Consider the following 13,931-nt stretch of genomic DNA (forward strand, 5'->3'; position numbering starts at 1 on the left):
CCAAGCTTCCAGCACATGAACCTTTGGGGGACATATTGACATCATATCCAAACCAAAGCCCCATTCTGTAGGAAACCAGTGTTCTGTGGAAGATAAAAGGAATGAATATTGGAAGGCAACCGTGTGTCTGCCACAGCCTGACTTAAGTTAGCTTGGTATAAAGTCTTAAATGAATCAATTAAAACAAACTTGCTAATAGTACTTTTGATTTCTCAAACACAACTGTGAAAAGATTTTTAAGTCTTGTTTGCACATTTGTATATTTTACCTGGCAACACAAAGCCTTTAGAATGCTTTATTAGAATCAGAGTTACACTTATAAAGCACTTTCTACTGTCTAAACAGTGTTCCAACAGCTTAACTAATTTAACCATTGCGATCACTTGTAAGGTAAACACTGTTACTGCTTACATCTGAAGAGAAGTAAATAAATATACAGAGATCTTAACCTCTTGCCTAGCCTTTTTCTTTTTTCTATGCAGTTGTGACTAAATTGCTCTTTAATCTGATTAGTAAAAATTCTTTGTCAGTCGAATATACTACAAATATCACTATGCTAGCTTTCTGTCACTATAACAAAAATACCTGAGATAATGAACTTATAAGAAGAAAAGGTTTCTTTAGGCTCAGTTTTGGATGTTTCAGTCCACGATCCATTAATCCTGTCACTTTGGGCCTGTGGCAAGGCAGCACATCATGGCAGGAGCATATGACAGAAGTTACTCAAGTCGTGGCAGCCAGGAAGTGAAGGGAGAAAGGGTCAGAGTTCCATTATCTCCAAGGATTTAAGTTCTTTCCACTAAGCCCCGTCTTCTAAACGTTCTACTACCTCCCAATTGTTGGACATATGGACCTTTGTTGTTTTTTAAGTGGACAGGATGATTTATTGTTGAGCATGACTAAGGTGAGTAAAGAGAAGACAGCACTGTGGGAAGCCCTCTTGAGTACAGTATTAGCCACTTGTCCAGGGGACCACATTAGGGATGCATTTGACTCCGTGGCCTTGAGGGATGAGCTGCTTCTCAGCCTCCATGTCTTCAAGTTCATCTACATTAAATGTGGTAAAGCCCCACTTCTTTGAGACGTGGATCTTCTGGCAGCCAGGGAACTTGAACTTGGCCCTCCGTAGGCCCCAATCTCATGTTCCTTATTCTGCAGTTTGGTGTGGAAGGACACGATTACCTGGCCAATGTAATCCCCGGGGCTTCCAAAGGCACCCTGCATTCCAATCTGGAGCCTAGATGGGGATAGTGTGAGATCAGAGACATAAACACACCGGAAACCTGTCTACAAGGTCCCTAAGGGCAAGCCACACAAGCAGCAGGTTGCATCCACTACTGAGGAGGCTGCTGTCTGTGGCCACTGCACACCAGGTCACATGGACCTTTGAAGGACATTCAAGATCCAAATTATAGCAGTCATCATCCATTCTTTGGCTCCCTTTATCATACTCTCAGTGGTGTCTTTTGATAGATACATGTCCTTATTTTAAAATCTGAAATTTTAATCTCATAATATGCATTAACTGGGAGACATTGCCAAAATTGGCAGAGGTGATGCCCTTCTGTGCCATGAGTTTAACTCCCAGAATGACAGAACAAGGACCTGTGAACATCTAATCCAGAAAAAAATAATGACAACACTAGCAAAATCTGTCAAAATCAACCTTTTCAGAACTTTGGAAATAAAAATTTTAAATAATCTTAACAGTGCTCACTCAAGAAAAACAGCTAAACCAGGAGCTGGTGGCTCACACCTGTAATCCTAGCTACTTAGGAGGCTGAGATTTGGAGGATTGTAGTTCAAGGCCAGCCTCGGCAAATAGTTTGCAAGACACCCATCTCAATAACCAAAACAAAATGGTGTGGCTCAAGCAGTAGAGTCCCTGCTTTGCCAGCATGAAGCCCTGAGTTCAAACTCCAATCCCACCAAAACAAAAGAAAGAAAAAACCAGCTAAGGGGGATGGGGTATGGTTGTACATGCTTGTTAATACCAGCATTTGGGAGGCTGAGGCAGGGGGATCATGAGTTTGAGGCCAGGCTGGGCTACAAAGTGAGAACCTTCTCAAAAAGAAAAAACAAAACAAAACAAAAAACAGTTGAATCTCAGAAAGAGGAGGATGCCTTGTGCATTTCAATTTGTTCTAATCCCAGGCATATCTCCCTAGGTCTCTAGTAGCCTTGAATGTCAAATTTAATAGCTCTGAAAGCCAGCAGCCTGGCAGCCACTAGAGGGGGGCAGAGTGAATACAGAACTGACAGAAGTATTCCTCACTAGCTGGCCAGGGGTTATTGTTCTACCCAGAAGGAATCCATCGGGTGTTAGGAGAAGCTCCTCCTGTTATTCCCAGTCCTTGGCAGGTATTTGTAAGGAGCAGAGTGGATGACAGAGGGTAGTAGCAGTTTGCCCTGGGCCATTGACAGCTAGGACAGTGGACATGTCTTGGGGTTCAGGCCTGAGGTTCCTGACAGCTACAGCCGTGTCTCAGGGTTTGGGGCCCTAACAGGGTCTGGTCCTGACCAGTTGTGATCAGTTTTATTTTTTCTACTGCTCACTGGTATCCTCTACTGCCAGCCACTCCTTGACCTGCCACTCCTGACAGTTTCTCCCAGCCACTCAGCTTGCCAGCCTTCCTGCTGCCCTGCTATCAGGGCAGCTTCCTTCTTTCCACCATTGCTTCTTTTCTTTTTCTTCATGCCCCCAAAGGTGGGCATGACCACTCGAGAAAGCCTGGATTGGACCTGACGTTGTAAGACCAAGGGGCAGCAAGGAGTTACTTCCCAGCCGCTCACAAAGTCAGTTGAGTCTCCTTATATAGCCAGAAGGGAGTGAGGCAAGAGTGTGTGCACCAATCACAGTACAGTCTGTTATGCAAATGAAGGGTTGTGTTTGCACCAATCACAGGTCTTCTGTTTGCCTGAAGTATACTCCTTCTGGCCTGGGTGAAAGTGGCAATTGTGGCAGTTGGTCTTTTGTTGAGCCAAAGTCCAGTATAAGCTGCTTCTTGGAGCAGTGTGTTATGGAGTTGGAGTCATGCTTTGGGTGTTGGCATGAGGGAAGTCTGGCTACCTGGTTGGCAAGCTTCTGTTCAATGCAGCCAGGGCTGTAGAGAAAGGTCTGGCAGCTATCAGGGAACTAAGTCTCATCCTGCAACATCTCAGCACATTTAAAGGATAAAAAACCTTTCAGAGGGTGCTTAAAACAAAGGCTTATCAGTAGCAGTGCTTTCACAATATTTAATAGTGCTGTAATAATGCTTAACTTCTGTCCCAGTGTCCCAGGGAGAGGTGGGCCCCTACCATCTGTTTCAGAAGAGATGTAGCCAAAAAACTGACACTACTTTTCCTCTGACGACTTTCTATCTGAAAACTTAAAATTCTCTGTCTTCAGTCCATTTTCTGTGGCTATATCAAAACAACTGAGATTGAATACCATATAAAGAAAACAGGTTTACTTTTTTACTTTTTAATTTTTTTTGGTAGTACTGGGTTTCGACTCAGGGCCTTGTGCTTGCTAAGCAGGTGTTCTACCACTTGAACCACGCCCTTTGACACTTTTTTGCTTTAGTTATTTTTCAGATAAAGTCTTGTTTTTTTCTGGGGACCAGCCTTGGACCGCAGTCCTGTTACCCATGCCTCCCATGTAGCTGGGATTTCAGGCTTGGATACCTAGTTTATTGGTCAAGATGAGGTCTTGGTAACTTTTTGCCCAGGATGGCCTACAACTGCGATCTTCCCAATTCCATCTCCTGAGCAGCTAGGATTACAGGCATGAGTCTCTGTGCTCAGCCCTGAAAAGAGGTCTATTTAGCACCCATTCTGGATGTTCAAGAGCATGGCACCAACATCCATGTAGCTTTGGTGAGGGCCTCATGGTAGATGGAATCATAATGGCAGAAGCACAGGTGAGGGTGTTGAACAACGCAAGCAGAAGAGGTATTCCAGAGTGCCCAGGCTTACTTATAACAACCCTTCCTTACAGGAACCAACCCAGTACCATGAGGCCCAATGCACTCCCAAAGACACAGCACCAATGCCTTCATGAAAAAGGACTGGGTGCCTGGCTGAAGTGGCAGAGCACCTACCTAACACAAGGCCCTGAATTAAATCCCCAATACAGTCAAAAAAAAAAAAAAAATTACCAGTAATTTCTTAACAGTGCAGCACTGCCATTGCCTTAGGAAGCATTACAAATTGACCTAACGAAAACCTGCCCAAAAAACTTAAATTTTCAATTCCAGTTGACTTTGGGGGTCTGTACAAACAGGAAGTGAAGGCTAAAGTAGAGTTGTGAACTTCCTGGGGGAGTTTGTCTGGTTTTGAGACAGTGTCTCACTATTACCCTCAAACTCACTCTGTAGCCCAGGGTGGCCTCCAACTCAGGATCCTCCTGCCTCAGCCTCCCAAGTGCTGGGATTATAGGCAGGTTTCACCACACCTGGCTCCCATGTCAGTTTTGAAGGCATACCCCAACTGACACTCAGAGGCCATAGGTAAAAGACAGGAGATTTATTTATGCATTCAGAGCAGATAAAGAAATGTGCCTCATTGTTAGCCACCCACTAAGCCACCCAGCATAGATGTCAGCAGCATTTGTGACAAAGAATACAGACCTTACCTTAATCCAGCAGCCAAGTGCTGGTGGCTCACACCTGTAATCGTAGCTATTCCGGAGGCAAAGATCATGAGGATTGAGTTTCAAAGCCAGCCTGGGCAAATAGTTCACGAGACCCTATAACAAAAAAAGTAAAAAGGACTGGTGGAGCTGTGGGGAGTGGATTATAAGAAGCCTATGAGAACATGACATAAGCACAGCTGCATCAAATAATCGGCAGGCTGAGTTTGGCATGGCCCCAGCGGCAGAGGAGGGCAAAATGCAGCATAGCTGCCTTTCCTAAAATGTTTACCGTCAAGAAGTAGGATGGCAGGTTTCTTTCGTTACAATGTCCCTGCCCATCACTGAAAACTGTTGCTCCACCCCCTTGTTTACCACTGTATATAAAAGACTAACTGAGGGAGGGGGGATTTGGGAATGGATTGATGAGTTGGCTGCTTTCGAGGGGGAAGCTACAGCCGAGGTTGCTTGTGAGAATGCTCCTGCTGCTGCTGGCTGTTTGTGTGTCTGTGAGTCTGAAGGCCAAGACTTTAAGAGAGATTAAAGAAAACATGGGACAGTGCAAATCTAGGAAAGAGACTTTAAAGAATAGAAAAGAAGAAAGGCTTTAAAGAATAGTTAAAAAATAGAGAAAAGAAACAAAGTAAAAGATGAGAAGTAAAAGAAGTAATGAGGCCATTGTGTTTCTCCATCTGAGCATCCAGCATACCTGGCCCCAACTTTCTACATGTCTGTCTTCTAGCCTTTGTCCTTTCTGCATCTCCAGTCACCTCCAGTTAGGTCGGTAGGAACAGAGCTCTAGGAAACTTGCGAGATGGAGTGGCTCAAGGTGTAGGCCCTGAGTTCAAACCCCAGTACCCAAAAAAAAAAAAAAAAACCCATAAGGGAAAAGAAATAAGATAATTAAAACCACACACTAGAAAATACTTACTGAACACAAAAGAAGGTAGAAGTAGAGAAACAGAGGCATTAAAAACATAAGACACAAAGAAAATGAATTTTTACAATTGAAAAGTCCTACATAACTAGTAATTAGATTAAATGTGAATGGACTTCACATCCAATCAAAAAGTAGAAATTGGAGGAATGGATTACAAAGAAATATGACCCAAGCTCATGCTGTTAGATAACTTTACAGTGAAAGACACAGTAGGTTAAAGGCAAAAGGATGAAAGAAATATACCAGGCAAAGACAGCTAGAGTGCCTAAATGAACCTCAACCAGACAGACTTGAGGCAGAAAGCTCATACTAGACAAAGAAGATTATGTAAATGGCACGAGTCAGTCCATAGCCAAGACATAACAAGTAAAACCCTTTATGGCTGACATGATGGTACCCTCTGAAAAATTCATGATAAAACTTAATCCCCAATGCAGCAGAGCTAAGAGATGTGGCCTTTTAGGGGCGATGATGAAATCACAGGGGTTCCACCCTCATGAATGGCATTAGCACCTCTAGATGGACTCAAGGCTAAAGGGAGTGTCTCTCTCTCTTCTGCCTTCTCCCATGTGAGTACACAGCCTCCAGCCCCTCCAGAGGAGGCAGCGGAAAAGCCCTCTCACAAACAGAGAGCAGCTTGCCCCAGACACTCAACCTTCCAGTACCTTGACCTTGGACTTTCTAGCCTCCAGAACTGTGAGAAATAAATTTCTATTATTTATGAATTATCCAGTTTGTGATACATTGTTACACTAGCACAGATGGATTAAGATAGCATCTAATAAGAAATCCCCCAAATATTGAAAGTAAAGACTGATAAATTGATCGGAAAAAATCCAGAATCCTATAGCTAGATTGAGCAAGGAAAAAAAGAAAGAAGATTCAAACTCTTAAAATCAGAAGTTGCACAGATATAAGAAGGATAATAATAGGAAATTACAAACAATGCCAACAAATTTGGGTGACTTAGAAATAAAACAAGTTCCTAGAAATCAAGAAAATACCAAAACTGACTCAAGGAGAAATAGAAATTCCAAATGGACCTATCACAACAAAGAGCACATGCTTAGCACTCATGAGGCTCTGGATTCAATCACCAGCATGGAAGGAAAGAAGGTACGGAGGAAGGGAGGGAGGGAGGGAGAGAGGGAGGAAGAGAGGAAGAGAGGGAGGAAAAGAAGGAAGAAAGGAAGGAAAGAAGGAAGGAAGGAAGGAAGGAAGGAAGGAAGGAAGGAAGGAAGGAAGGAAGGAAGGAAGGAAGGAAGGAAATTAAAGACATCCATGTTCATGGACTGGAAGTCTTGATATTGGTAAAATGGCCATATGCTCTAAATTGTTCTACAGATCCATGCAATCCCTGTTTTTATTTATTTATTTTTAATTTTTGTAGAGATTGGCAACAATATTTGCACAGAAATGCAAGGGACCCATACAGCAAAAACAATCTTGGGAAAAAAAGCTGAAGGACTCCCTCCCTCCCTCCCTCCCTCCCTCCCTCCCTTCCTTCCTTCCTTCCTTCCTTCCTTCCTTCCTTCCTTCCTTCCTTCCTTCCTTCCTTCCTTCCAGTACTGAGGATTGAACCTAGGACATGCCAGGCATACATTCTGCCACTAAGCTACACCTCCAGCCTATTAGCTATTTTTAAAATTTTTATTATTAGCATATAATGATTGTGTGGGGCATACATTGTGATATTTACATATGTGCTTACACTATATCTTAGTTAGATTTGCCCCTCCATCATTCTCCCTCTTCCTCCTCCTCCCTTCTTAGAGAAATTTCAACTGGTTTCATCCTTCCATTTTCATATGGGGATTCAAATTACAACCACCATATTCACCCTCATTCTCCCTTTCCTATGCCCACCCCTTCCCACTGATTCCCACCCCCAAGAAAGACCTATTTTTTACCCTCCTGGCCTTCATTTTTTTGAAAGTGTATATTGATAGTCCAAGGGGGTTTCGCCTTGGTATTTCACACACATATATGTCATGCTTTAATCAAATTAATCCCCCCATTACTTACTGTTTATCACCATGCTCCCCTATTTTTTCAATAGATTACAGTACATTGCATTATGCTATTTTCATATATAGATAGGATGTGTCAATATTTTTCATTCTCTTGCATTTCTTTCCCTCTCTTGCCTCAGACAGACCCACTAGCACAATCTTGTTCCCTTTCTCACCATATATATATGTATATATGTATATATCATATATGTATTTATGTGCACATTTAACTTATAGTTCTAACTTCCACATATGAGGGAAAACATGTGACCTTTGACTTTTTGAGGCTAGCTTACTTTGCTTAACATAGTGTTCTCCAGTTCCATCCATTTACTTGTAAATGACATAATTTCATCATTCTTTATGACTGAGTGTATATATACAACATTTTCTTAATCCACTCGTCAGTTGTGGGGCATATGGGCAGTTTCCAAACTTTGGCTGTTGTGAATATTGCTGCAACAAATATGGGTGTACAAGTGGCTCAGTTGTATCCTGGTGCACATTCCTTCAGGTAGATGCCCAGGTGTGGCATCACTGGATTGTACGGCAGTTCTGGTTTTAGATTTTTGAGGGACCTCCATATTGCTTTCCATAGGAGTTTGCACTAATTTACATTCCCACCAACACTGTAGAAGTGTTCCTTTTCCCCCTCATCCTCTCCAGCATTTGTTGTGTGGGTTATTGGTGATAGCCATTCTGACTGGAATGAGGTGAAATCTCAATGTCGTTTTGACTTGTCTTTCTTTTATGGCCAGGGATGCATCTGCTCTTTAAATAGCACTTTGACATTGTTCATTTATTACTGATGTCATTGGGATGTCAATAACCTCATCATAGGTAGGCACACTATTTCTTCTGAGTTATCTTTCTTTTTGGTTTTTTTTTTTTTTGGTGGGACTGAGGTTTGAATTCAGGATTTCCCACTTGCAAAGCAGCTGCTTTACAGCTTGAGCTATCCCTCCAGTCTATTTTGCTCTGGTTATTTTGGAGATGGGTTTCAAGAACTATTTGCCCGGGCTGGCCTCAAACCAAAATCCTCCTAATCTCAGCCTCCAGAGTAGCTAGGATTACAGGCATGAACTATCAGCATCCAGGGAGTTATCTTTCAATTCACTAATTCTCCCTATCCAAATTCCTACCATATCTGCCCACTGTATTTTGAAATGCAGTCATTGTATTTTTCAGTTCTGGGACTTGAGTTTGATTTTTCTTCAGTTTCTAATCCTCTGCCAAATCTCCACCTTTTCTTGATTTCTATTAAATTTGAGTATTTAAGTTAGTATTTAATATCACCAATATTTGATGTTGGTATGCTATCATTTCTACTTGTCTGTAATTTCTGCTGATTTTCAATCACGCTTTTTTGTTTTGGTTTGGTTTTTGTTTTTTTGTCTTATAGCCCAAGCCAGCCTTGAACTTGCTATGGAGCACAGGCTAGCCTCAAACTCACAATCATCCTCCCTCAGCCTCCTGAGCCCTTGGATTACAGGTGTGTGTCACTATGCCTGGCTAGTCTAGGAAACTTTTACTGAGTGCCAGGGATTGTATTTATAAACTATTTTGTAAATGATTTGATGATTGCTGCTGCCAGTCCCTGGGAGCAGTGGCAATCTGGAATGATTTTAATGTAGTTCTGTAGACTTTGAAGGAGTCCCTCTACCTACAGTTTACCTGATTTCTCAGAGTCAGCCCTCAAGGTTGTAATTCACAGCAAGATAATCTCACCAAGATCATTCATTCTTTCAAAGACAATCATTTATGAACTATTGTCTGTCTTTTCCATTCATTCTTCCTAAAAAATTACTTACTACCCCTCACAAGGAATTACCCACTCCACCCCCACCACACTCTACACAAAAGAAAGGCATATTATGCCTTTTTCTCCTACTAATCTGTCTGTTGCCAGCTCATTCCTTTGATCCTTCAGAGGCGGAAGGTCCCCTGGCTATCACCACTCTGCCTGTGTCTCTATTAATGTGAGGGCTGTAGGTAGTCACCTCTCGTCCACAAGTGGACCCACATGGTATCTGTCTTTTTGCAGTGGCTTAGTTCTCTTAGCATAATATCTTCAAGGTTCATACGAGCTATAGCATGTGACAGAATCTCTGATTTCAAAAGGTGGCACCTTGGAATGCAGATTATTTTCAATTCAAGGGCCTTAGAGAGCAGCAAATGCTGGTATCTCTTGTCTGCTTAAAGTCTGAACCCTACAGGAAGAAAACAATTACCTCCCATCCCTTTCCTGAGTTTCCTAACTAAACTCACATCACAGGAAGAGAGATCGAAATCTCTGAACTCTGTCAGCACAACTTGACAGATTTTTGTCACACACCATTGTCTTCGTATTTCCATCCAAAGAGAATCATTTACCACCTATTGTCCCTTCTGCAGGACAAACAGACATCTCCTAGGCCGTTATATGTTCTCTAGCTCATTGAGTTCCCCTTAAAATCCCTTACAACCCCTCAAGATCATCTACATTCTCCGTTTTCTTCCTCCTCATAGAAAAAGGAGTATTTCAACTTCTAACTGATGCTGGGCTTAGGGCTAGTGACACTAATGCAATTTTCCCTGTGGTGTGATTTTTCCTATTTTGTACATTAAAAATTTTGTATGCTTTCCCTACTATTTGATTTGTCTTTTTAAATTTAGCTAGCAAACTTTCAGAGGGTGCTGGGTATCAGTGACTCACACCTATAATCCCAGTTACTCATGAGGATCAAAGTTCAAAGCCAGCTCAGGCAAATAGTTCTCAAGCCCCTATCTCGAAAATACCCAACACAGAAAGGACTGGCAGAGTGGCTCAAGTGGTAGAACACCTGCCTAGCAAGTGTGAGGTCCTGAGTTCAAACCCCAGTACTGCAAAAAGAAAAGAGTAAAGAGAAAATTTTCTTTCACTTTTGCATATGTGTTTGAGTTTCCTTCCCTTTTAAGACTAAATAATATTCTGTTTTAAGTATGTACCACATTTTGTTTATCCATTCAGCCATTGATAGACAACTGGATTTCTTCCACCCCTTGGCTATTGTGAATAATGTTGATATGAACTTGGGTATACAAATAATAGCATGGGTCCTGGCTTTCAAGGTGTACCTAGAAGTAGTATATGTGGATCATATGGTAATTCTATGTTGCTTTTTTTTTTTAGGGGGTGGCAGCACTGGGGCTTGAACTCAGGACCTCACAGACTTGCTAGGCAGGTACCCTACCACTTGAGCCACTCTGTCAACCCTTTTTAAGTTGATAATTTTCGGACAGTCTTGTTTTGTGCCCAGGCCAGCCTGGAGGGTGATCCTCCTATTTGTGCTTCCCTGGGTAGCTGAGAAGACAAGTGTGACCCACTGAGTCCAGCCATTGGTTGAGTTGGGGTCTCTCAAACTCTTCCCCCCTCCCTGCTGGCCTCGAACTGAGATACTCCCTATCTCAGCCTCTCAAGTAGTTAGGATTATAGGTGTGAGCTGCCACACCCAGCTTATGCTGCATATTTTTGAGGAACTGTTTTCTGCCATACTGTTTTTTCACAGGGGCTAACCATTTGACATTCCTACCAACAATACACATGGATTCCAATTTCTCTACATCTACTTTTTTAAAAAGTAATATCCATACTAATGAGTGTGACCTATTGAACTATACTTTTAATTTTTAGAGTTCCATTTCAGTTTTAAAACTTCTATTAATTATCACTGGTAAATGTAGTTCTTTGAAATCCTGAGTATTTCTCCATCTGAAAGTTTTGCATATCTGTTTCTGCACACTATCTCTGTTACTGCGTGTGTTGTTGACGATGGCTTCTCTGTCTAGTTGAGTTTTAGATTATGAGGTGCTCATTTTCCACAGATATTTATCCAAGGGAATTTTTCAAGGCCCCAGTTGAAGGTAAACTCCTCTAGATTGGATTTGTGCTTGACTCAGGAGCCACTAACAATCTAGGATTAATTTAGATTTAATTCTGGCTTGAGTAACATTGTTCAGGTCACTAGTAGTATGGACTTGTACCAAAACGTACATGGAGGTCAGATTGAGATTATAAATTCCCAAGAGAGAGTATGTTTTACTCTCAGATGAGCAGCCAGTTCCAGCTGCTTAGGTTTCCCTGCTGCTTCTGTCTGCATGTTGGTTTTTCTTTCTTTTCCACCCGGATGTGGAAATGCTGCTCTTGACATCTGGTAAGTGCAGGAGAGGGACTCCTGGTAGATTTACCAATTTTACCAGGCTCTCTGCCTTATTTCCTTGCCCAAATGGAATTAAGCTGAGAGATATTTTACATTCCTAGTGGGCAAAGGTATAAATTCTTTTCTAATTAATGTGTACTTTTAAAAGAATTCCATCCAGCATTCCAGAGTTCTGTGTGTGGTAGAGAAGAATGTGGTAAAAGGATTCCAAGAATAAATCTGTGTAAAAAGTAAGAATTTTAGAAAGAGAAAAATTTATCTGTTTATACCAAGTTGCATCACAAAGCTGTCCAAAATAAAATGGAATAATACTTAACAATAAATCCATGAAAGGGTCTGAAGAGCAGACTATTTACATAGACGTAATACAGGATTCATCACAAGTCAAAAGGGAAGGGATGGATTGATTGTTCAACAAATGGTTGATAAATTGACTAAGTGGGGGGAGCACCTATATTTTCCTTTCTTTGCATATTTTAGAATAAATTTGAGATAAATTAAATAATTGAATAGGAATGAAGCTGGAAAATAATACTTCATATAAGTGACTGGCTAATTTGTAAGGATGAAAGCAATCAGAGAAATAACAAAAGGAAGGAGAATGTTAAGCCAAAACTCTGAGACTGAGGGATCTCTGAATAGAAGGTTTTATTGAGTCATGACAGATGCTAGTCAGAAAAAGACCAGGTCCTGGAACAAGCTCCCACAACTTCCAGCTGCAATGCTAGGTAGCGGCTAGCATTGAACCAGGGCTCAAAGCACTTGTGGTAATGAAAGTTGGGGAAGGATGGCCTACACTGTTCACATTCCACTTACTTTGGCCGTAGAGAAAACAGGAAGTGGGGGAAATTTAGAAATAGGTAAACACTCTGTGAGAAGAAGTAACTGCTGTTTCTAAAAGGTTGTGATGGGATGTGAGCTAAGGTTTTAACATATTTACATTTAGGAATGTGAACCAGTTTTTGTTGTTCTGTACCTTGCTAACTGATTAATCTCCTCCATCTTAACTTCCTCCCTTCCATACTCTAGCCCCGTAATTAAATTTGGACATCTCAGAATTTTTCCCTTATTATTAATTAGATTAGAACAAAAAGTTTATGTAGCAAAAGACATGCTATCTTTGGGGTCTGAAATGTCTCCCAAAGATACATGTGTATCTGATTTGGTCACCAGCCTGTAGTGCTATTTAGAGGTGGTGGAACCTTTAGAAGATAGGACCTAGTGAGAGGAAGTTAGGTCATTGGGACTGTGCCCCTTGAAGGAGATGTTGAAACCCTGGCTCCTTGCTGTCTTTCTCTAGACTTCCTGGTTAGTATGAGGTGAACAGGCCTCCTCTACCACAGCTTCTGCCATGATGTACTGTGCCACCAGAGGCCCAAAGCAAAGGGGACCAAGCAACCATGGGCTGAGCATTCTGAACCATGAACCAAAATAAGCCTGTCCTCTTTTTAAGTTCATTTGTCCCATATGTTTGTTGCAGTGACAGAAAGCTGACTAACACAAGACTTAAAATTTAAAAGTTTATCTACAACCACCTAGAGGAAAATCCTGAAACAATATCAAAAAAGGAAAATAATCTCTTTGTTCTTTTGAAATAGAATATCCTCTTCCTCCTTCTTTTTCTCCTCCTCCTCTTCCTTCTTACCTCCTTCTCATCCTCCTCTCCTTCTGTATAAAAAGTCATTCTGGGTGTGGAAATGTAGCTCAGAGTAGAGAACATGTGAAACCCTGGTTCAATTTGTGACACCTCCCAAAAAACAAAAATAGGATGTGTTATTCCATTGTGTTATGGCTCTATTATTTTCCATGAAAATTCAGAAATCCTTAATGTGTTTTCCCCTGTTTGTGGTGTGTGGCCAAACTTTTGGCTGCCTTAAAAATCTCCACTTTGGTTTCTGAAGTTTGATTGTGGTGTGGTAGGTGGTAAGTGGGCTTTTCTTTCTGTCTGTCCTGCTTCTGGTTTGGTAAGCTTCTTGGATCTCTAAGTAGATATTTTTCTCTAACTTTGGAAAAAAATTGCCATTATTTCTGCAGATACCTTTTTTTGCTGAGCGTGTGATTTTCAGAGAGAACTGAGGTTATCTTCCCACAGCACATGTCTTGAAAAGCTGGGCTGAGGTAGGTGGCCTCCCCCGGAGGATAAAGGCCCCATAGGCAACTCGTAGAAGCAGTCAGAATTTCTGCTT

General features: G+C 41.6%; 1 pseudogene; it reads right to left on the reverse strand.

The window, feature by feature from the left end:
- Positions 1-1,281: 1,281 nt before the first annotated feature.
- Positions 1,282-1,401, reverse strand: LOC141413190 (small nucleolar RNA SNORA70; annotated as a pseudogene).
- Between the last annotated feature and the right edge of the window lie 12,530 nt (positions 1,402-13,931).

Source organism: Castor canadensis, chromosome 10 (genome assembly GCF_047511655.1).
Source record: "Castor canadensis chromosome 10, mCasCan1.hap1v2, whole genome shotgun sequence".
Lineage (NCBI taxonomy): Eukaryota > Metazoa > Chordata > Mammalia > Rodentia > Castoridae > Castor > Castor canadensis.